Here is a 23,593-nt window from a genome sequence, read left to right on the forward strand (position 1 = left end):
ATTTGGAAATTGTTTCCTTCTGCCTAGCTTTTATATCTTTCCGTACTCTATTAAAAATAATTAATTAAAATAATTTAAAATAATTTAATTTTAATAATTGAAATAATTATTAATAAAATTTAATAATAATAATAATTAATTAATAAGTTTTAATGACATCACTTTTCGTAGCGAAATAAAACTCAACAAAACACATCTTTGTCATTTATTTGTATACATGTTTAATCATTAAAGACTTTAGTAGTTCAATGTGGTCTCGGAAAAATTTAACTCGCACCGAGCGAGAATATAGTGCCCGTTATTTAGTATTTTTTAACGATGTCCGTTTCGCGTATAGTTAGTCCCGTTGGGTTCGTGAGATTTTTTCGAGTTGAACGGTAGTCTCTGAAAAATTTAACTCGCACCGAGCAAGAAAATATGGCCCGTTGTAAATTCGGGTGGAGTAAGTTTATTTTATTTTAATAATATTATATATTTACACTTTCTACTCCTGAAAAAGTATAAAATTGAGGGGTCGTTGTGTAATTTGAGCAGAAGTTGAGGGACCTTAAAACTAAAACGACCAAAGTTTGGTCGACTAATAGTATATGGGGGATGATTCTCACACACACTTTTTTGATCCTCACACACCTATTTTAACCTTTTACTCTTCTAATAATACTCAATTGGTGTGTGAGGATCAAAAAAGTGTGTGTGAGAATCATCCCCATAGTATATAGGTAAATAAATAAATAAATAAATAAATAAATAAATTAGTACCTTAAGCTTGCAGGTCTTCCAACCTTTACATTGGACCTAATTAACGGGTTTTATTTGGTGAATTTTTGGATATATTTCTTAAGCCTCTGCAAATCAGTTTCTTATTTAATAATAATAATGAATTATTTTTTTATTTAGATTAATGACATTACCCACCATGCGTAGATTTTTTTCTTTTTCTTTTTAGTTTTTTCTTAAAGTTTCTTATTTAATAATAATAATAAATTATTATTTTTATTTAGATTAATAACATCACCCATCATGCTTAGATTTTTTTCTTTTCTTTTTAATTTTTTCTTAAGAAAGAAATTAGGCTAATAATGACATCATCATTTTAGCATTTTTATATTAACTATAGATATACGAGTTTGTATCTAAACACGTCCCTGAATCTGAACCTGAACCCGCAAAAAAATACAGTATTAAAAATCATTTTCATAATCGACACTAAACCTATATACTTGGACCCGAACTCAACTCAAAAGTTATAGGTTTTAGGTTTTCCTATCGGGTAAGAGTTTTTTTTACCATCTCTAAATAAAATAGTTTAATTTTAGGGTATTATATAATTTTTATTAATAACCATAGGCACTAAATCATTTTATTTCATATAAATTGTAACAATTGTCATAAAATTCAAAAAATATAAAAAAGTTGTTTTTTTTTTTTTTTTAAATAAGAAAATGTCCCGCCTTTATCTCCAAAATCTTCATCCTCAAATTATTCCCCAATTTCAACCTAACCCCGCCTTTTAGTCTCAAAATTTTCATCCTCAAATTCAAATCAATTTACACTCTTTCTCATTTCTCAAGATTCATACTCGTTTGGTTTCAACCTCCGATCACCCTTCCATCCGTCACCATCATCGGAGGTAACATATTCATTCAATCGATTTTCGTTCTCAATAATATCAATAATACGTACCTGAGAAATTTTATTAACTTATATTACATATTTCGTTCATTACTTAACACTAACCTTTTCCGTATATTGTGTGTTTAATTGTCTGTAGTTACGTGTTAGGGCTTATGTACAATGATTTTGCTATTCAGTAATTCAGATCTTTATATTAGGTGTTAGATCCTTTCAATTGCCTTTTAAATTGTTGTAACCAGTGGCGTAGCCACAGCCAACTTTGAGGGGTCAATTGATCCCACTCAACATCTACGTGGGCCAATAATTTTTAATAGTAATAGTGGTAAAATATTAGACTTCAAATATGACCCCATTCCATTTGTTGATGAACCCATTAACCAAAATTGATATAGCTAATTTAGATGATTTTTGCGGCCGTTCTTCAAACAGCCCATTTATTAATTATTTATTATATATATTATATCTTATCTATCTTATATATAATAATATATTTGATTTGAAGTAAATACACAACCTAACTAATAGAAACTAATGCATTAGATACATAGTAATATTTAAGTTACATAATCATCCTTGGTACAACGTATACATCACATAACTCATTTATTACTCATATATATATTTCTTAATTCGTCTCCACATCGGCATCATTAAATTTTTTAATTATACACTTAGAAAATATTCTTGAATATATAAAGATGCAAAACACACTAAAATATATTCTTAAAAATAAAAGTACCATCGATGTATTTGCGTTAGACGATAACTTGATTTATTTATATATATTTACTAATTTTATAGTTTGTCAATAAAATTTTTGAGGATTGATACACTCTAATATTATTCTTTTGACACCACTCATCGAAAATTCTAGCTTCGCTTGTAACTATCTTATTTTATTAGGGCTTTGAGTGGATAATTTTAATGGAAAGAGTTGGCGGTGGTGGTCGATCATCGGCTGCAACTTCGGATAACTTCAAGCATATTTGGATAAACTACTCCATCTACCGTTTATCAGTGGTCTGAGACTATGGCTTTAGTGTTTCTTTATGTGCTAGAGATGATATTATGGTCAAGGTTTCTTAGCTATGGTTTTGAAATCTATATTCTAAACTTGTTGATTGGATTTTTGTCGTTAATTCTGAACCAGAACCTCCTGATGGTCCTATGTGCCTACTAAACGTTTAGATGAATTCAAGCTCTATATCAGACGACTTCCCGAGTTCAAGTTTTGGTAATCGTTTCTCTCTTATGTTAATTTTTTAGATGTTGTAACGTACTCAATTCGTGTACCATAGCTGATTTTGATTCTCATTCTTTGAATTTAACAGTCATACTTGAAAATAGGAGTCGTTATTACTGTTACAAATGCTCTATATCATTCTATTAAAATCGAACCTTCTATATCATTCTATTAAAAAATTGTTAATATTTAAATACGTGTATTATATTTGACACACCAAATACTAGTAAGAGTTTAAATAAGAAACAAAGCATCTCTGATCAACATATTCAATCCACCTGTTTTGACATGTTAAATTATAATTGAACTACCTATCAATCATATCTGCTACCAATTAAAGTTTTGAACTTGTTTAAATCATGTGTATAATCTTCTATATAGCTATTTTTGCTTTTAATTCGTTAACCCTATTTTTTGTTGATTTATCCCTTGGGCTCAAATCTTGGGTCAGACTGAAGTTCAAGGGTTTAAGTGGGTTGGTGGAAGGGTAAAATAGGGTTGTCTCTCATCTTTCTTGTTCAACGATGAAAAATGGGGAAAAGAGGATATGTAGATGAAACCATATATCTACATTATATTGAATAATGTTATAGAAACAGGCCAATCTTAGCAATGTTCGTCAATGTTGGGTAAAAAGAGTTGTAGAAATTTTGAGGTTTGTAAATTTTCTACTCTGGCTTTAGATACTGGTGCAGTGTCGTAAAGCCAGACTAACAGTGAAACTATTTGAGGGAGCGTAATCATTTAACTAAGTTGATTAACGGTGGATTATCGGATGCTAAGTTTGAGTCTGTTGCACCAGCTGTTACACCATATGTGCCACTTGGTAATGCTGGTAATGTTCGCCCCATTGTCATCAACGAGTCGACTGAAGGTATACTCTTTGTCGTTTGCTTATGTTTGTTTATATTTACCAAATAGAAATAGTATATAACGTCTTCTGCACAAAATTTTGAATCAGCGTGCTACCAAGGAATAATGATGTTGGTGCACAAATTTCACTTTCTTCAGCAAACACTTTGGGCTCTGCACCTTTAGTTTTACTCTATATATATTATAAAAATGTTTATTTTTAAAATAAATTTAATAGAGTAGCTTTACATCATGATTCAGTTCAAATAAAGGTATCACTGCTTTTCGTATGCCATGTTAATTCCAACTTTCATATTTGCTTATGTTAGTATTATCGTTGGTTGTCAGGTGATGAAATAATTGTCTCTTATTCGACTCCTGCTTGAAACACTTCCGTTAGCCAAGAATGCACAAGTATGCTGCTGTGTTTTTCTTTATTTGATGATACCTTTTTTATTGACATGTGTTAGTTACTCTCTGTCTTTTTTCTGCTACTACGGTCTACGTTTGTTTAAGAGTACAACCACAACAACAACAACAAAACCCAATACCACATGAGTGTATATACATGGAGTGTGGTTTTTAAATGTAGTAGATATCTAATGCCACAAGTGCGCACCTCTCTCTAGTTTCATATAGCTTCATATAAGTTATCTAATGCCATAAACAAGTATAGTCATTTATATAATACCAGATTTTCATTTAATTTACTATTTGTGTGTTCAAACTTTGACAACACTTCCCGTTGTACCCATTGTTGCTCAACGTCTAAAGTTATGTAATAATTAAGATTAATTTTTTATAACTTGCACCTTTATGTATATACATGGATGTATTTGTAGGTGGTACGAGATGATTGATAAAGATACATACTGATCTCGAACTTTACAAATGGTTTACTGATCTCGAAGCAGCAATGAAATTAGAGGTTAGTATTATTATCTATTTTCCTTGTTGTTTTCTTGTTTATCTCTAGCAACCACTGGATGTCCCATGTAGTCTGATATGTGTTAATCTCGTCGATGGAAGAAAAGTATCAGCAATATGTTAACACCTTAACTGAGAGAGGATACAAACATGTGATGGTATTCTGCAGCAGGTATAATTCTATCGTTAAACTTGCGACTTTTCTAGATTTCCAGGTGGAGACTATCGCTCCCTTTTTTCTTATTAAGATAACATGGTTTTGTGTGAACTTAAACTCCACACTTCTCAGGTCGATGAAACCCTTGATTTGTTCAACGAATTACAAATGCAACATCAAGTAGTTGCAACAAAGACCAAGACCCTTCATGATGCATCTGATCGAATGGTGGGTCCTGTTTTATCTTCCTTCAATGCAAAGTTGGACAAATTATGTTGTTGATAACATAAAGACCCTTCATGATGCATGTGATTGAATAACTTCTGATTATACATGGATGGTTTATTTGTAGGTGGTACGAGATGATTGATAAAGATACATGTTGATCCAAGACGTTGTGCGTTGCTTTTCATTGTCTTTACTTTTTTGTCAAATGTTATTCGAAGTCTTTATATGTTACATTATTTATTAGTTTTCTATGCTTAGTGTTTTTCATGTTATGAGAGTAATTTATTGAAATATAATTATGTTTTATTTCATATTTGTTTTTTTAGTATAAATTATTAATTAGGTGTTCGTAATCATCATATTAAATAAAAACCGCATCCAATAAAACCGTCCAAAATCCGAAAACCAAACCAGATTCGAATATTTGAATCGGACCCAAATAACTGAACCAGACCCGAATCCTCGAATCTGATTCAAAACCGGATATCCGAACCGGATCCGAATATCGATCCAAAACTACTATGTCTTGATAGGACCTCGTATAATAATGTCATAATAAATTTGATATAATATCATTATATTAGGACCCTTTTACTAGGTACTAAATTAATATAGCAATATATTTAGGACCCATTTAGTGGTTTTAACGTTCAATAATGTATTTATAATAGGACTTTTTAAGTGGTATTAAACTTAAAAATCATTATATTAGAACCCTTTATGTGGTACTAAAATAACATTTGTGCATATTATGACCTTTTTTCTTGGTACTAAACTAGTATATTATTACATTACGACCCTTTTTATTGGTACTAATATAGATTTTTTTTTTACAATAGGACTCTTATTTGGGTACTAAGATACTAAATACTTATAATGGGACCATTTTTGTTAGTCCTTAAGAAATATAAAAATTTATTGGGACCTTTTTGTTGGTACTAACGTAATATATTTTTACTTCTTGTGACCCTTTTGTACGTCTCAATATCAAAAAATTGCTCCTAATATGTATTTTTAAGGACCTTTCTATGTGGTTGTTAATCATATTATATGACACGATCGTTGGTTTCATAATCTTATTAGCTTTTAGGACACTTTTTAGTTTCTATACTTTATACGACCGCATTAGATACAACCCCCATTGGTAGGTCCTATCAAGCCCAAATGTCCTATAAAGTGGCTTTATATGACCAAATTGGGCGTCCTATAGGAGCATTTTTCTTGTAGTGAATCAACTATTGTGAATCGTTTATATTGTATATGAACGGGTCCTTTCAGTTAGTATCAGAGCCGTGGTCTTAGCGAACCAGGTCTGCATTAGTGTGTCTAACTGATAGTCGTTAGGATGCATTATTGAGTCTGGACTTCGACCGTGTCTGCATGTCAAAAGTTTTGCTTATCATTTCTAGTCGAAAATCATCTGCTTATCATCCTTAGAAAATTACCTGCTTATCATTCTTAGTCTAGACACATCTTACTTGATTGATTGCATGAATAGTGTATAAACAATTTCATATCTTAGCGTATCTGTTACTATAGACTTTATCTGACACGTTTCCTTAATTCCCTCTGTAATCTACGGGATCTTTTGTACTATGTATAGGTATTCTATGTAATTAGAATATCATCCGATATCCGAAAATCATTCTGTACCGAAAACCCTTTATCTAACCGTACTAGACGGAACTCACAACTAGTTCAAATTTCTCGGATTCTGACAGCTATTTCGACATGGATATTCACCTAAGCTCTGAAAGCAGTGTAACCGGAATGGATCAACCGATCAGTCATCATCAATTCTGAATGAATTGGGAATGGGTTCGTAGTCGACTTAATCAATGGAGACGCAAAGAAGGAGATCCTTTCCACCCAACATATTGCCCTCTTGGCGAAGAATTTGTAGCGATCACCGGCGAACCTGTTCGTAATACCATTTTCTCTCTCATTTCCAGAGTAGCTCGACACGATTATATTCTATCCACAATTCTAAACCTTATTCATCCGCTCGTTCCGACTGACAATCATCCCAGAATAATGGAAGAAGTCAACGAACTTCGCGCTCGAGTAATCAATTTGAAGAATATGGTGCAAAAATTACCAGCTTCAACAACATCACCAGCACCAACAGTACCACCAACAACCCAAGTTTAAACATCACATGCCTCAACATCTCATTCTGTACCTCGAGTATAATCATTGTTCTACATGAAATTCTATATCATTTATCTTCGTTCGACATGACGGTTATGTAATCTCTAATGTTTTAGAGACTATATATTCTAGTTCTAACGGTAAATCAAATGATTTTAATATCATATTGACTCATTAAATCCATGAATACATCTGAAGAAAATATATATGTATATATATTTTCATAAAGATTGTAATTAAAAATTCTTTTGTACAAACAGTTAATGGTGAAAATAATTTAACGGGTAGGTAATACCCGAGGAATATTTAGATTTCACATTAATAAGTTACATTGTACATTCTTCGAATCTGATTCAACAGTCATTTACTATCCTACTTACATCCACAAGATATACGAATCCGTTCACCGCAGAATAACCATTTTCATTCAATTTCATATTTGGATTTTGACCTATCAGAATCCAAAAAGTGGCATAATGAAGAAAACATTGGACAAAATAAAATTTGTTAGAAACAAACAAATTAACTATGAGAAATTTTGTTAAGAATCCACGCTAACAAAATCCTAGCTAACTGTTCCTAGCTAACTGTTAATTCCTTATTACATTTTATTATCGCAATTTATTTATCGCAGTTTATTTATAGTAATTTATATTCTAGCAATTTTATTTATCGTCATTTAATTTCTGTTATTTATTTTATGCACTTTATTTATCGTCATTTAAATACTGTTATTTACGCATTTTAAATATCGGGACACGTATACAATGTTTTGACATATCATATCGACGCATCTATATATATTATTTGGAATAACCATAGACACTCTATATGCGATAATGATCGAGTTAACTATACAGGGTTGAGGTTGATTCTATAATAATATATATACTTTGAGTTGTGATCGAGTCTGAGACATGTATACAATGGGTCACGATACGTATTAATTAATTCGAATATTATATATTAAATTATGAATTATTGAATTATTAACTGTGGACTACTGTGGACTACCAACATTGGACAATTAAAATGAATTAAAATATTGATTATAACATATGAAACTAAACAATTTTTCAATGTTTGCCACTTGATTTTATCTTAAACCTCATTTGTAATTTGACAATTACAATCTGCGTTCAAACACTTTCATGATTCTTGAAAACACCTCAATCGAGAGGATGAACCAACCGCATTTCATCTACGGAAGAAAAGATTGATGCATATAGTTATGCACCTAAAAACACTCGGAACCCGAGTAAACGTTTAACACGTATCTGTGCTAGCTCCTTTGACATTGTTATTACCGAAAATAACATTGCAATTCTATTTCAAATTAGCCAATTTTGTCACACCTCCAGCAAAATCAATTTTGACTTTTCATTTGGATTTGCCTTATTAAAACCTTGATATAAGTTTGCTTTTCATCATCGTTACCGGAGAACCGTTTATATTCCACCACATTAGCAGTAAACTTACCCGCAACTACATTACTCATTGGCTTAAGTCTCTCCAAAAAACCATTATATTTGTTCATTAAAACCCTATCATATACTCATCCACATCTTATAACGAGAATTGTCATACCAATTACCGAAAATTAGCAATCAGTATTTCGAATCTCGCAGCATGTCTACATCGACAGTTATATGTATACATATAACAATTATCTCTTAGAATTATGATCTTCCATTCTGAAATTCTGAAAAGCACTCAATCTACGAATCGATACTTCAAATTTTGAAAATTGCTAATGAAGCAGCAAAAACTGTAAACGACCATAACGGTTGAAAGTTTGATGATAAAGAATAGAGTGTTGGAAATGCTCAATAGAAAATTTAGTACCAAAAAACGTCTAATGCCCCGTCCTAATCCATCTGGACAAATACATTACATTTGGTTACATCGCGAGGTACTTGACCTCTATATGATACATTTTACAAACATTGCATTCGTTTTTAAAAGACAAACTTTCTTCACATCGAAAGTTGACGGCATGCATACCATTTCATAATATATCCCACTATAATTGACTTAATAATAATCTTGATGAACTCGACGACTCGAATGCAACGGCTTTTGAAATATGTCATGAATGACTCCAAGTAATATCTCTAATATGAGCAAATGCACAGTGGAAGATTTCTTTCGTACCTGAGAATAAACATGCTGAAATGTCCCGTTCTTATTGATTAAAAACGTTCCATATTAATTGATTTCGTTGCGAGGTTTTGACCTCTATATGAGACGTTTTTCAAAGACTGCATTCATTTTTAAAACAAACCATAACATTTATTTCATAAATAAAGGTTTAAAAAGCTTTACGTAGATTATCAAATAATGATAATCTAAAATATCCTGTTTACACACGACCATTACATAATGGTTTACAATACAAATATGTTACATCGAAATCAGTTTCTTGAATGCAGTTTTTACACAATATCATACAAACATGGACTCCAAATCTTGTCCTTATTTTAGTATGCAACAGCGGAAGCTCTTAGTATTCACCTGAGAATAAACATGCTTTAAACGTCAACAAAAATGTTGGTGAGTTATAGGTTTAACCTATATATATCAAATCGTAACAATAGACCACAAGATTTCATATTTCAATACACATCCCATACATAGAGATAAAAATCATTCATATGGTGAACACCTGGTAACCGACATTAACAAGATGCATATATATAAGAATATCCCCATCATTCCGGGACACCCTTCGGATATGATATAAATTTCGAAGTACTAAAGCATCCGGTACTTTGGATGGGGTTTGTTAGGCCCAATAGATCTATCTTTAGGATTCGCGTCAATTAGGGTGTCTGTTCCCTAATTCTTAGATTACCAGACTTAATAAAAAGGGGCATATTCGATTTCGATAATTCAACCATAGAATGTAGTTTCACGTACTTGTGTCTATTTTGTAAATCATTTATAAAACCTGCATGTATTCTCATCCCAAAAATATTAGATTTTAAAAGTGGGACTATAACTCACTTTCACAGATTTTTACTTCGTCGGGAAGTAAGACTTGGCCACTGGTTGATTCACGAACCTATAACAATATATACATATATATCAAAGTATGTTTAAAATATATTTACAACACTTTTAATATATTTTGATGTTTTAAGTTTATTAAGTCAGCTGTCCTCGTTAGTAACCTACAACTAGTTGTCCACAGTTAGATGTACAGAAATAAATCGATAAATATTATCTTGAATCAATCCACGACCTAGTGTATACGTATCTCAGTATTGATCACAACTCAAACTATATATATTTTGGAATCAACCTCAACCCTGTATAGCTAACTCCAACATTCACATATAGAGTGTCTATGGTTGTTCCGAAATATATATAGATGTGTCGACATGATAGGTCAAAACATTGTATACGTGTCTATGGTATCTCAAGATTACATAATATACAATACAAGTTGATTAAGTTATGGTTGGAATAGATTTGTTACCAATTTTCACGTAGCTAAAATGAGAAAAATTATCCAATCTTGTTTTACCCATAACTTCTTCATTTTAAATCCGTTTTGAGTGAATTAAATTGCTATGGTTTCATATTGAACTCTATTTTATGAATCTAAACAGAAAAGTATAGGTTTATAGTCGGAAAAATAAGTTACAAGTTGTTTTTGTAAAGGTAGTCATTTCAGTCGAAAGAACGACGTCTAGATGACCATTTTAGAAAACATACTTCCACTTTGAGTTTAACCATAATTTTTGGATATAGTTTCATGTTCATAATAAAAATCATTTTCTCAGAATAACAACTTTTAAATCAAAGTTTATCATAGTTTTTAATTAACTAACCCAAAACAGCCCGCGGTGTTACTACGACGGCGTAAATCCGATTTTACGGTGTTTTTCGTGTTTCCAGGTTTTAAATCATTAAGTTAGCATATCATATAGATATAGAACATGTGTGTAGTTAATTTTAAAATTCAAGTTAGAAGGATTAACTTTTGTTTGCGAACAAGTTTAGAATTAACTAAACTATGTTCTAGTGATTACGAGTTTAAACCTTCGAATAAGATAGTTTTATATATATGAATCGAATGATGTTATGAACATCATTACTACCTCAAGTTTAGTAGGTAAACCTACTGGAAGTGACAAGAAATGATCTAGCTTCAAAGGATCTTGGATGGCTTGAAAGTTCTTGAAGTAGGATCATGACACAAAAACAAGTTCAAGTAAGATTTTTACTCGAATTAAGATAGTTTATAGTTATAGAAATTGAATCAAAGTTTGAATATGAATATTAACTTGAATAAGAAAGATAACCTACTGTATATAACAAAGATTTTTTGATCTTAGATGATTACTTGGAATGGATTAGAAAGCTTGGAAGTAAATTAGTAAACTTGAAGGGATTTTTGAAGTGTTCTTGAAGTGTTCTTCCTATGATGATTATAGCTTGATTCTTGAAGTGATTTTTGATGAAGATGATGATTAACTACTGGAAAAATACGTTCATAATAGTGTGTGTGTGTGTTGAGAGAGAATTAGAAAGAGAATTGGAAGTGAAATGGAGTGAATGATGAGTGGTAATTGGTGAGTGGTGAGTGGGGTTAAAAGGAGTTCTAGTTAGTTGACTAGCTCATGGTAGAAGTTAAAATTGATTAGTCATACATGACATAATCAAGAGTGGAATCCCATGCTAGTTCCTATTGGTATATACTCATAGTAAGTACGTTTTGAAGCTGTGTATAATACGGGTAAGAATACGACTAGAATTCTTGATGAAAGAAAAGAATGGAAAAGTAACTGTAACCATTTTCGTTAAGTATGAGTGTTTTGATATATGTCTTGAAGTCTTCCAAAAGTATTTTAATACATCTAAATACACTACATGTATATACATTTTAACTGAGTCGTTAAGTCATCGTTAGTCGTTACATGTAAGTGTTGTTTTGAAACCTTTAAGTTAACGATCTCAATTAATGTTGTTAACCCATTGTTTATTATATCTAATGAGATGTTAAATTATTATATTATCATGATATTATGATATATTAATATATCTTAATATGATATATATACATTTAAATGTCGTTACAACGATAATCGTTACATATATGTCTCGTTTCGAAATCCTTAAGTTAGTAGTCTTGTTTATATGTATATAACTCATTGTTAATATACTTATGGAGATACTTACTTATCATAATCTCATGTTAACCATATGTATATCCATATATATATCGTCATGTCATTTTTACAAGTTTTAACGTTCGTGAATCGCTGGTCAACTTGGGTGGTCAATTGTCTATATGAAACATATTTCAATTAATCAAGTCTTAACAAGTTTGATTGATTAACATGTTGGAAACATTTAATCATGTAAATATCAATCTCAATTAATATATATAAACATGGAAAAGTTCGGGTCACTACAGTACCTACCCGTTAAATAAATTTCGTCCCGAAATTTTAAGCTGTTGAAGGTGTTGACGAATCTTCTGGAAATAGATGCGGGTATTTCTTCTTCATCTGATCTTCACGCTCCCAGGTGAACTCAGGTCCTCTACGAGCATTCCATCGAACCTTAACAATTGGTATCTTGTTTTGCTTAAGTCTTTTAACCTCACGATCCATTATTTCGACGGGTTCTTCGATGAATTGGAGTTTTTCGTTGATTTGGATTTCATCTAACGGAATAGTGAGATCTTCTTTAGCAAAACATTTCTTCAAATTCGAGACGTGGAAAGTGTTATGTACAGCCGCGAGTTGTTGAGGTAACTCAAGTCGGTAAGCTACTGGTCTGACACGATCAATAATCTTGAATGGTCCAATATACCTTGGATTTAATTTCCCTCGTTTACCAAATCGAACAACGCCTTTCCAAGGTGCAACTTTAAGCATGACCATCTCTCCAATTTCAAATTCTATATCTTTTCTTTTAATGTCAGCGTAGCTCTTTTGTCGACTTTGGACGGTTTTCAACCGTTGTTGAATTTGGATGATCTTCTCGGTAGTTTCTTGTATAATCTCCGGACCCGTAATCTGTCTATCCCCCACTTCACTCCAACAAATCGGAGACCTGCACTTTCTACCATAAAGTGCTTCAAACGGCGCCATCTCAATGCTTGAATGGTAGCTGTTGTTGTAGGAAAATTCTGCTAATGGTAGATGTCGATCCCAACTGTTTCCGAAATCAATAACACATGCTCGTAGCATGTCTTCAAGCGTTTGTATCGTCCTTTCGCTTTGCCCATCAGTTTGTGGATGATAGGCAGTACTCATGTCTAGACGAGTTCCTAATGCTTGCTGTAATGTCTGCCAGAATCTTGAAATAAATCTGCCATCCCTATCAGAGATAATAGAGATTGGTATTCCATGTCTGGAGACGACTTCCTTCAAATACAGTCGTGCTAACTTCTCCATCTTGTCATCTTCTCTTATTGGCAGGAAATGTGCTGATTTGGTGAGACGATCAACTATTACCCAAATAGTATCAAAACCACTTGCAGTCCTGGGCAATTTAGTGATGAAATCCATGGTAATGTTTTCCCATTTACATTCCGGGATTTCGGGTTGTTGAAGTAGACCTGATGGTTTCTGATGCTCAGCTTTGACCTTAGAACACGTCAAACATTCTCCTACGTATTTAGCAACATCGGCTTTCATACCTGGCCACCAAAAATATTTCCTGAGATCCTTGTACATCTTCCCCGTTCCAGGATGTATTGAGTATCTGGTTTTATGAGCTTCTCTAAGTACCATTTCTCTCATATCTCCAAATTTTGGTACCCAAATCCTTTCAGCCCTATACCGGGTTCCGTCTTCCCGAATATTAAGATGTTTCTCCGATCCTTTGGGTATTTCATCCTTTAAATTTTCCTCTTTTAAAACTCCTTGTTGCGCCTCCTTTATTTGAGTAGTAAGGTTATTATGAATCATTATATTCATAGATTTTACTCGAATGGGTTCTCTGTCCTTCCTGTTCAAGGCATCGGCTACCACATTTGCCTTCCCCGGGTGGTAACGAATCTCAAAGTCGTAATCATTCAATAATTCAATCCACCTATGCTGCCTCATATTCAGTTGTTTCTGATTAAATATGTGTTGAAGACTTTTGTGGTCGGTATATATAATACTTTTGACCCCATATAAGTAGTGCCTCCAAGTCTTTAATGCAAAAACAACCGCGCCTAATTCCAAATCATGCGTCGTATAATTTTGTTCGTGAATCTTCAATTGTCTAGACGCATAAGCAATCACCTTCGTTCGTTGCATTAATACACAACTGAGACCTTGCTTTGATGCGTCACAATAAATCACAAAATCATCATTCCCTTCAGGCAATGACAATATAGGTGCCGTAGTTAGCTTTTTCTTCAATAACTAAAACGCTTTCTCTTGTTCATCATTCCATTCAAATTTCTTCCCTTTATGCGTTAATGCAGTCAAGGGTTTTGCTATTCTGGAAAAGTCTTGGATGAACCTTCTGTAGTAACCAGCTAGTCCTAAAAACTGGCGTATGTGTTTCGGAGTTTTCGGAGTTTCCCACTTTTCAACAGTTTCTATCTTTGCCGGATCCACCTTAATACCTTCTTTGTTAACTATGTGACCGAGGAATTGAACTTCTTCCAACCAAAATGCACACTTTGAAAACTTAGCGTACAATTCTTCCTTCCTCAATACTTCTAACACCTTTCTCAAATGTTCACCATGTTCTTGGTCATTCTTTGAGTAAATAAGTATGTCATCAATGAAAACAATGACAAACTTGTCAAGGTATGGTCCACACACTCGGTTCATAAGGTCCATGAACACAGCTGGTGCATTAGTTAAACCAAACGGCATGACCATAAACTCGTAATGACCGTAACATGTTCTGAAAGCAGTCTTTGGAATATCATCTTCTTTCACCCGCATTTGATGATACCCGGAACGTAAGTCAATCTTTGAATAAACAGACGAGCCTTGTAGTTGATCAAATAAGTCGTCGATTCTCGGTAGTGGGTAGCGGTTCTTGATGGTAAGTTTTTTCAACTCTCGGTAGTCGATACACAACCTGAATGTACCATCTTTCTTCTTGACAAACAAAACAGGAGCTCCCCACGGTGATGTGCTTGGTCGAATGAAACCACGCTCTAAAAGTTCTTGTAATTGGCTTTGCAGTTCTTTCATCTCGCTGGGTGCGAGTCTGTAAGGAGCACGAGCTATTGGTGCAGCTCCTGGTACAAGATCTATTTGAAATTCAACGGATCGCTGTGGGGGTAATCCCGGTAATTCTTTCGGAAATACATCGGGAAATTCTTTTGCAATGGGAACATCATTGATGCTCTTTTCTTCAGTTTTTACTTTCTCGACGTGTGCTAGAACAGCATAGCAACCTTTTCTTATTAGTTTTTGTGCCTTCAAATTACTAATAATATGTAGCTTCGTGTTGCCCTTTTCTCCGTACACCATTAAGGGTTTTCCTTTTTCTCGTATAATGCGAATTGCATTTTTATAACAAACGATCTCTGATTTCACTTCTTTCAACCAGTCCATACCAATTATCACATCAAAACTCCCTAACTCTACTGGTATCAAATCAATCTTAAATGTTTCGCTAACCAGTTTAATTTCTCGATTCCGACATATATTATCTGCTGAAATTAATTTACCATTTGCTAAATCGAGTAAAAATTTACTATCCAAAGGCATCAATGGACAACTTAATTTAGCACAAAAATCTCTACTCATATAGCTTCTATCCGCACCCGAATCAAATAAAACGTAAGCAGATTTATTGTCAATAAAAAACGTACCCGTAATAAGCTCCGGGTCTTCCTGTGCGTCTGCCGCATTAATATTGAAAACTCTTCCGCGGCCTTGTCCATTCGTGTTCTCCTGGTTCGGGCAATTTCTAATAATGTGGCCCGGTTTTCCATATTTATAACAAACTACATTGGCATAACTTGCTCCGACACTACTTGCTCCGCCATTACTCGTTCCGACACCATTTGTTCCTTTAGTTCTATTAACCCCTGGTCCGTAGACCTCACACTTCGTCGCGCTATGACCATTTCTTTTACACTTGTTGCAAAATTTGGTGCAGAACCCCGAGTGATACTTTTCACACCTTTGGCATAGCTGCTTCTGATTGTTGTTGTTGTTGCGGTTATTATTGTTGTTGGGATGATTGTTGTAGTTGCTGTTGTTGTTGTTGTTGTTGGGCCGTTTGTTATAGTTGCGATTGATGTTACGATTGTTGGGATAATTGTTGCGATTATTGTTGTAATTGCTGTTGTTGTTGTATTGGTGATTCTTATCACCGTTTTCCTCCCACTTTCTTTTGACTTGCTTCACATTGGCCTCTTCAGCAGTCTGTTCTTTAATTCTTTCTTCAATCTGGTTCACTAGTTTGTGAGCCATTCTACATGCCTGTTGTATGGAGGCAGGCTCGTGTGAACTTATATCTTCTTGGATTCTTTCCGGTAATCCTTTCACAAACGCGTCGATCTTCTCTTCCTCATCTTCGAATGCTCCCGGACACAATAGGCACAATTCTGTGAATCGTCTTTCATACGTGGTAATATCAAATCCTTGGGTTCGTAACCCTCTAAGTTCTGTCTTGAGCTTATTGACCTCGGTTCTGGGACGGTACTTCTCGTTCATCAAGTGCTTGAATGCTGACCACGGTAGTGCGTACGCATCATCTTGTCCAACTTGCTCTAGATAGGTATTCCACCATGTTAACGCAGAACCTGTGAAGGTATGCGTAGCGTACTTCACTTTGTCCTCTTCAGTACACTTACTTATGGCAAACACCGATTCGACCTTCTCGGTCCACCGTTTCAATCCGATTGGTCCTTCGGTTCCATCAAATTCCAAAGTTTTGCAGGCAGTGAATTCTTTGTAGGTGCATCCTACACGATTTCCTGTACTGCCAGATCCAAGGTTATTGTTGGTATGTAGCGCAGCCTGTACTGCGGCTATGTTTGAAGCTAGAAAAGTACGGAATTCCTCTTCATTCATATTCACGGTGTGTCGAGTAGTCGGTGCCATTTCCTTCAAAATAGTCAAATGGAACAAGTTAATCATACAGAATATTAAGAGTAGTTAATAGTATTTCGTAGCATAATATGAACTCATTTATAAAAGCTTTTTCTTCATATTAGCGTTTTATAAGTTTAAATTCGGGTAGTACCTACCCGTTAAGTTCATACTTAGTAGCTAATATACAATTCAACTACTACAATTCTATATGAAAAACTGATTGTAATAATATTTCGCGTTCAAACTTTTATACAATATTTTACAAACTTACAATACCGCTTATTTTACATAAAGCATGAAATATAGCACACAATAACTTTGATACAAGATAGTTGTGAAGATAATTCTAGCTAGTACACAAGTCGTTAAGCAAAGGCAATACAGACACGTAATTCATACGTCCAGAAACAAGTCATGCATTCTGGTTTTACTAGGACTACTTCCCATCCTTGGTCTTGTGGAACATAACCGTTATGACCATTGATAAGACAGCGTGTTGTAACGTCGTCAAAGGGACGAGGGTTACGTAATGACCAACAGTCTCGTAATAACCTAAAAACCTCATTTCTTACCCCAATTACCGACTCCGTCACTTGTGGGAACGTTTTGTTTAATAGTTGTAGCCCGATGTTCTTGTTCTCACTTTGGTGAGAAGCGAATATTACTAACCCGTAAGCATAACATGCTTCTCTATGTTGCATGTTAGCCGCTTTTTCTAAATCACGAAGTCCTATATTCGGATATACTGAGTCAAAATAATTTCTTAACCCGTTGCGTAAAATAGCATTTGGGTTCCCCGCAATATATGCGTCAAAGTAAACACATCGTAACTTATGGATTTCCCAATGTGATATCCCCCATCTTTCGAGCGAAAGCCTTTTATAAACCAAGGCATTCTTGGAACGTTCTTCGAATGTCTTACAAACTGATCTCGCCTTAAATAGTTGTGCAGAGGAATTCTGACCGACTCTAGACAAGATTTCATCAATCATGTCTCCGGGTAGGTCTCTTAAAATATTGGGTTGTCTATCTATTTTGTGTTTTTATACTGTAAAATAGACAAGAGTTAGATTCATAAAAAAATACTTATTAATACAAGCAATTTTTACATATATCATAAAGCATAAGCACACTATATTACATATATTACACCACACGAATACAACTATCTTATTCCGACTCGCTCATTTCTTCTTGTTCGGTTTTGGTTCGTTTTGCCAAGTTTCTAGGGATATATGATGTTCCCCTAATACGAGCCGTCGTTGTCCACATTGGTTTAGAAAAACCTGGTGGTTTAGAGGTTCCCGGGTCATTGTTACAACTTAAGGACTTCGGGGGTTGACGATACATATAAAGTTCATCGGGGTTGGAATTAGATTTCTCTATTTTTATGCCCTTTCCCTTATTATTTTCTTTTGCCTTTTTAAATTCAGTTGGGGTAATTTCTATAACATCATCGGAATTCTCGTCGGAATCCGATTCATCGGAGAATTGGTAATCCTCCCAATATTTTGCTTCCTTGGCGGAAACACCATTGACCATAATTAACCTTGGTCGGTTGGTTGAGGATTCTCTTTTACTTAACCGTTTTATTATTTCCCCCACCGGTTCTATTTCTTCTTCCGGTTCCGATTCTTCTTCCGGTTCCGATTCTTCTTCCGGTTCCGACTCTTCTTTCGGTTCCTCTTCGGGAACTTGTGAATCAGTCCACGAATCATTCCAATTTACATTTGACTCTTCATTATTATTAGGTGAGTCAATGGGACTTGTTCTAGAGGTAGACATCTATCACATAATATCGAACACGTTAAGAGATTAATATATCACATAATATTCATATGTTAAAAATATATAGTTTCCAACAAAAATGTTAAGCAATCATTTTTAAAGAAAACACGGTCGAAGTCCAGACTCACTAATGCATCCTAACAAACTCGATAAGACACACTAATGCAAATTTTCTGGTTCTCTAAGACCAACGCTCTGATACCAACTGAAATGTCCCATTCTTATTGATTAAAAACGTTCCATATTAATTGATTTCGTTGCGAGGTTTTGACCTCTATATGAGACGTTTTTCAAAGACTGCATTCATTTTTAAAACAAACCATAACCTTTATTTCATAGATAAAGGTTTTAAAAAGCTTTACGTAGATTATCAAATAATGATAGTCTAAAATATCCTGTTTACACACGACCATTACATAATGGTTTACAATACAAATATGTTACATCGAAATCAGTTTCTTGAATGCAGTTTTTACACAATATCATACAAACATGGACTCCAAATCTTGTCCTTATTTTAGTATGCAACAGCGGAAGCTCTTAGTATTCACCTGAGAATAAACATGCTTTAAACGTCAACAAAAATGTTGGTGAGTTATAGGTTTAACCTATATATATCAAATCGTAACAATAGACCACAAGATTTCATATTTCAATACACATCCCATACATAGAGATAAAAATCATTCATATGGTGAACACCTGGTAACCGACATTAACAAGATGCATATATATATAAGAATATCCCCATCATTCCGGGACACCCTTCGGATATGATATAAATTTAGAAGTACTAAAGCATCCGGTACTTTGGATGGGGTTTGTTAGGCCCAATAGATCTATCTTTAGGATTCGCGTCAATTAGGGTGTCTGTTCCCTAATTCTTAGATTACCAGACTTAATAAAAAGGGGCATATTCGATTTCGATAATTCAACCATAGAATGTAGTTTCACGTACTTGTGTCTATTTTGTAAATCATTTATAAAACCTGCATGTATTCTCATCCCAAAAATATTAGATTTTAAAAGTGGGACTATAACTCACTTTCACAGGTTTTTACTTCGTCGGAAAGTAAGACTTGGCCACTGGTTGATTCACGAACCTATAACAATATATACATATATATCAAAGTATGTTTAAAATATATTTACAACACTTTTAATATATTTTGATGTTTTAAGTTTATTAAGTCAGCGGTCCTCGTTAGTAACCTACAACTAGTTGTCCACAGTTAGATGTACAGAAATAAATTGATAAATATTATCTTGAATCAATCCACGACCCAGTGTATACGTATCTCAGTATTGATCACAACTCAAACTATATATATTTTGGAATCAACCTCAACCCTGTATAGCTAACTCCAACATTCACATATAGAGTGTCTATGGTTGTTCCGAAATATATATAGATGTGTCGACATGATAGGTCGAAACATTGTATACGTGTCTATGGTATCTCAAGATTACATAATATACAATACAAGTTGATTAAGTTATGGTTGGAATAGATTTGTTACCAATTTTCACGTAGCTAAAATGAGAAAAATTATCCAATCTTGTTTTACCCATAACTTCTTCATTTTAAATCCGTTTTGAGTGAATCAAATTGCTATGGTTTCATATTGAACTCTATTTTATGAATCTAAATAAAAAAGTATAGGTTTATAGTCGGAAAAATAAGTTACAAGTCATTTTTGTAAAGGTAGTCATTTCAGTCGAAAGAACAACGTCTAGATGACCATTTTAGAAAACATACTTCCACTTTGAGTTTAACCATAATTTTTGGATATAGTTTCATGTTCATAATAAAAATCATTTTCTCAGAATAATAACTTTTAAATCAAAGTTTATCATAGTTTTTAATTAACTAACCCAAAACAGCCCGCGGTGTTACTACGACGGCGTAAATCCGATTTTACGGTGTTTTTCGTGTTTCCAGGTTTTAAATCATTAAGTTAGCATATCATATAGATATAGAACATGTGTGTAGTTAATTTTAAAAGTCAAGTTAGAAGGATTAACTTTTGTTTGCGAACAAGTTTAGAATTAACTAAACTATGTTCTAGTGATTACGAGTTTAAACCTTCGAATAAGATAGTTTTATATATATGAATCGAATGATGTTATGAACATCATTACTACCTCAAGTTTAGTAGGTAAACCTACTGGAAGTTACAAGAAATGATCTAGCTTCAAAGGATCTTGGATGGCTTGAAAGTTCTTGAAGTAGGATCATGACACAAAAACAAGTTCAAGTAAGATTTTTACTCGAATTAAGATAGTTTATAGTTATAGAAATTGAATCAAAGTTTGAATATGAATATTACCTTGAATAAGAAAGATAACCTACTGTATATAACAAAGGTTTCTTGATCTTAGATGATTACTTGGAATGGATTAGAAAGCTTGGAAGTAAATTAGTAAACTTGAAGGGATTTTTGAAGTGTTCTTGAAGTGTTCTTCCTATGATGATTATAGCTTGATTCTTGAAGTGATTTTTGATGAAGATGATGATTAACTACTGGAAAAATACGTTCATAATAGTGTGTGTGTGTTGAGAGAGAATTAGAAAGAGAATTGGAAGTGAAATGGAGTGAATGATGAGTGGTAATTGGTGAGTGTTGAGTGGGGTTAAAAGGAGTTCTAGTTAGTTGACTAGCTCATGGTAGAAGTTAAAATTGATTAGTCATACATGACATAATCAAGAGTGGAATCCCATGCTAGTTCCTATTGGTATATACTCATAGTAAGTACGTTTTGAAGCTGTGTATAATACGGGTAAGAATACGACTAGAATTCTTGATGAAAGAAAAGAATGGAAAAGTAACTGTAACCATTTTCGTTAAGTATGAGTGTTTTGATATATGTCTTGAAGTCTTCCAAAAGTATTTTAATACATCTAAATACACTACATGTATATACATTTTAACTGAGTCGTTAAGTCATCGTTATTCGTTACATGTAAGTGTTGTTTTGAAACCTTTAAGTTAACGAACTCAATTAATGTTGTTAACCCATTGTTTATTATATCTAATGAGATGTTAAATTATTATATTATCATGATATTATGATATATTAATATATCTTAATATGATATATATACATTTAAATGTCGTTACAACGATAATCGTTACATATATGTCTCGTTTCGAAATCCTTAAGTTAGTAGTCTTGTTTATATGTATATAACTCATTGTTAATATACTTATGGAGATACTTACTTATCATAATCTCATGTTAACCATATGTATATCCATATATATATCGTCATGTCATTTTTACAAGTTTTAATGTTCGTGAATCGCCGGTCAACTTGGGTGGTCAATTGTCTATATGAAACATATTTCAATTAATCAAGTCTTAACAAGTTTGATTGCTTAACATGTTGGAAACATTTAATCATGTAAATATCAATCTCAATTAATATATATAAACATGGAAAAGTTCTGGTCACTACAGTACCTACCCGTTAAATAAATTTCGTCCTGAAATTTTAAGCTGTTGAAGGTGTTGACGAATCTTCTGGAAATAGATGTGGGTATTTCTTCTTCATCTGATCTTCATGCTCCCAGGTGAACTCAGGTCCTCTACGAGCATTCCATCGAACCTTAACAATTGGTATCTTGTTTTGCTTAAGTCTTTTAACCTCACGATCCATTATTTCGACGGGTTCTTCGATGAATTAGAGTTTTTCGTTGATTTAGATTTCATCTAACGGAATAGTGAGATCTTCTTTAGCAAAACATTTCTTCAAATTCGAGACGTGGAAAGTGTTATGTACAGCCGCGAGTTGTTGAGGTAACTCAAGTCGGTAAGCTACTGGTCTGACACGATCAATAATCTTGAATGGTCCAATATACCTTGGATTTAATTTCCCTCGTTTACCAAATCGAACAACGCCTTTCCAAGGTGCAACTTTAAGCATGACCATCTCTCCAATTTCAAATTCTATATCTTTACTTTTAATGTCAGCGTAGCTCTTTTGTCGACTTTGGACGGTTTTCAACCGTTGTTGAATTTGGATGATCTTCTCGGTAGTTTCTTGTATAATCTCCAGACCCGTAATCTGTCTATCCCCCACTTCACTCCAACAAATCGGAGACCTGCACTTTCTACCATAAAGTGCTTCAAACGGCGCCATCTCAATGCTTGAATGGTAGTTGTTGTTGTAGGAAAATTCTGCTAATGGTAGATGTCGATCCCAACTGTTTCCGAAATCAATAACACATGCTCGTAGCATGTCTTCAAGCGTTTGTATCATCCTTTCGCTTTGCCCATCAGTTTGTGGATGATAGGCAGTACTCATTTCTAGACGAGTTCCTAATGCTTGCTGTAATGTCTGCCAGAATCTTGAAATAAATCTGCCATCCCTATCAGAGATAATAGAGATTGGTATTCCATGTCTGGAGACGACTTCCTTCAAATACAGTCGTGCTAACTTCTCCATCTTGTCATCTTCTCTTATTGGCAGGAAATGTGCTGATTTGGTGAGACGATCTACTATTACCCAAATAGTATCAAAACCACTTGCAGTCCTGGGCAATTTAGTGATGAAATCCATGGTAATGTTTTCCCATTTCCATTCCGGGA

At 33.7% G+C, this 23,593-nt stretch overlaps 1 long non-coding RNA gene across 5 annotated transcripts; it reads left to right on the forward strand.

Annotated features, from left to right (window-relative positions):
- Nucleotides 1–2,388: 2,388 nt before the first annotated feature.
- Nucleotides 2,389–5,334, forward strand: LOC139852288 (uncharacterized). Of its 5 annotated transcripts, none has more exons than XR_011760999.1 (7): nt 2,389–2,655; nt 2,786–3,752; nt 3,840–4,144; nt 4,573–4,658; nt 4,760–4,829; nt 4,947–5,042; nt 5,167–5,334. It is a non-coding gene; the product is annotated as an uncharacterized lncRNA (long non-coding RNA). The 5 variants fall into 5 exon arrangements; XR_011760998.1 differs by having other exon boundaries at nt 2,391–2,869; nt 3,562–3,752; XR_011761000.1 differs by having other exon boundaries at nt 2,389–3,752; nt 4,730–4,829.
- The last annotated feature ends 18,259 nt before the right edge of the window (nt 5,335–23,593 follow it).

Source organism: Rutidosis leptorrhynchoides, chromosome 6 (genome assembly GCF_046630445.1).
Source record: "Rutidosis leptorrhynchoides isolate AG116_Rl617_1_P2 chromosome 6, CSIRO_AGI_Rlap_v1, whole genome shotgun sequence".
NCBI lineage: Eukaryota > Viridiplantae > Streptophyta > Magnoliopsida > Asterales > Asteraceae > Rutidosis > Rutidosis leptorrhynchoides.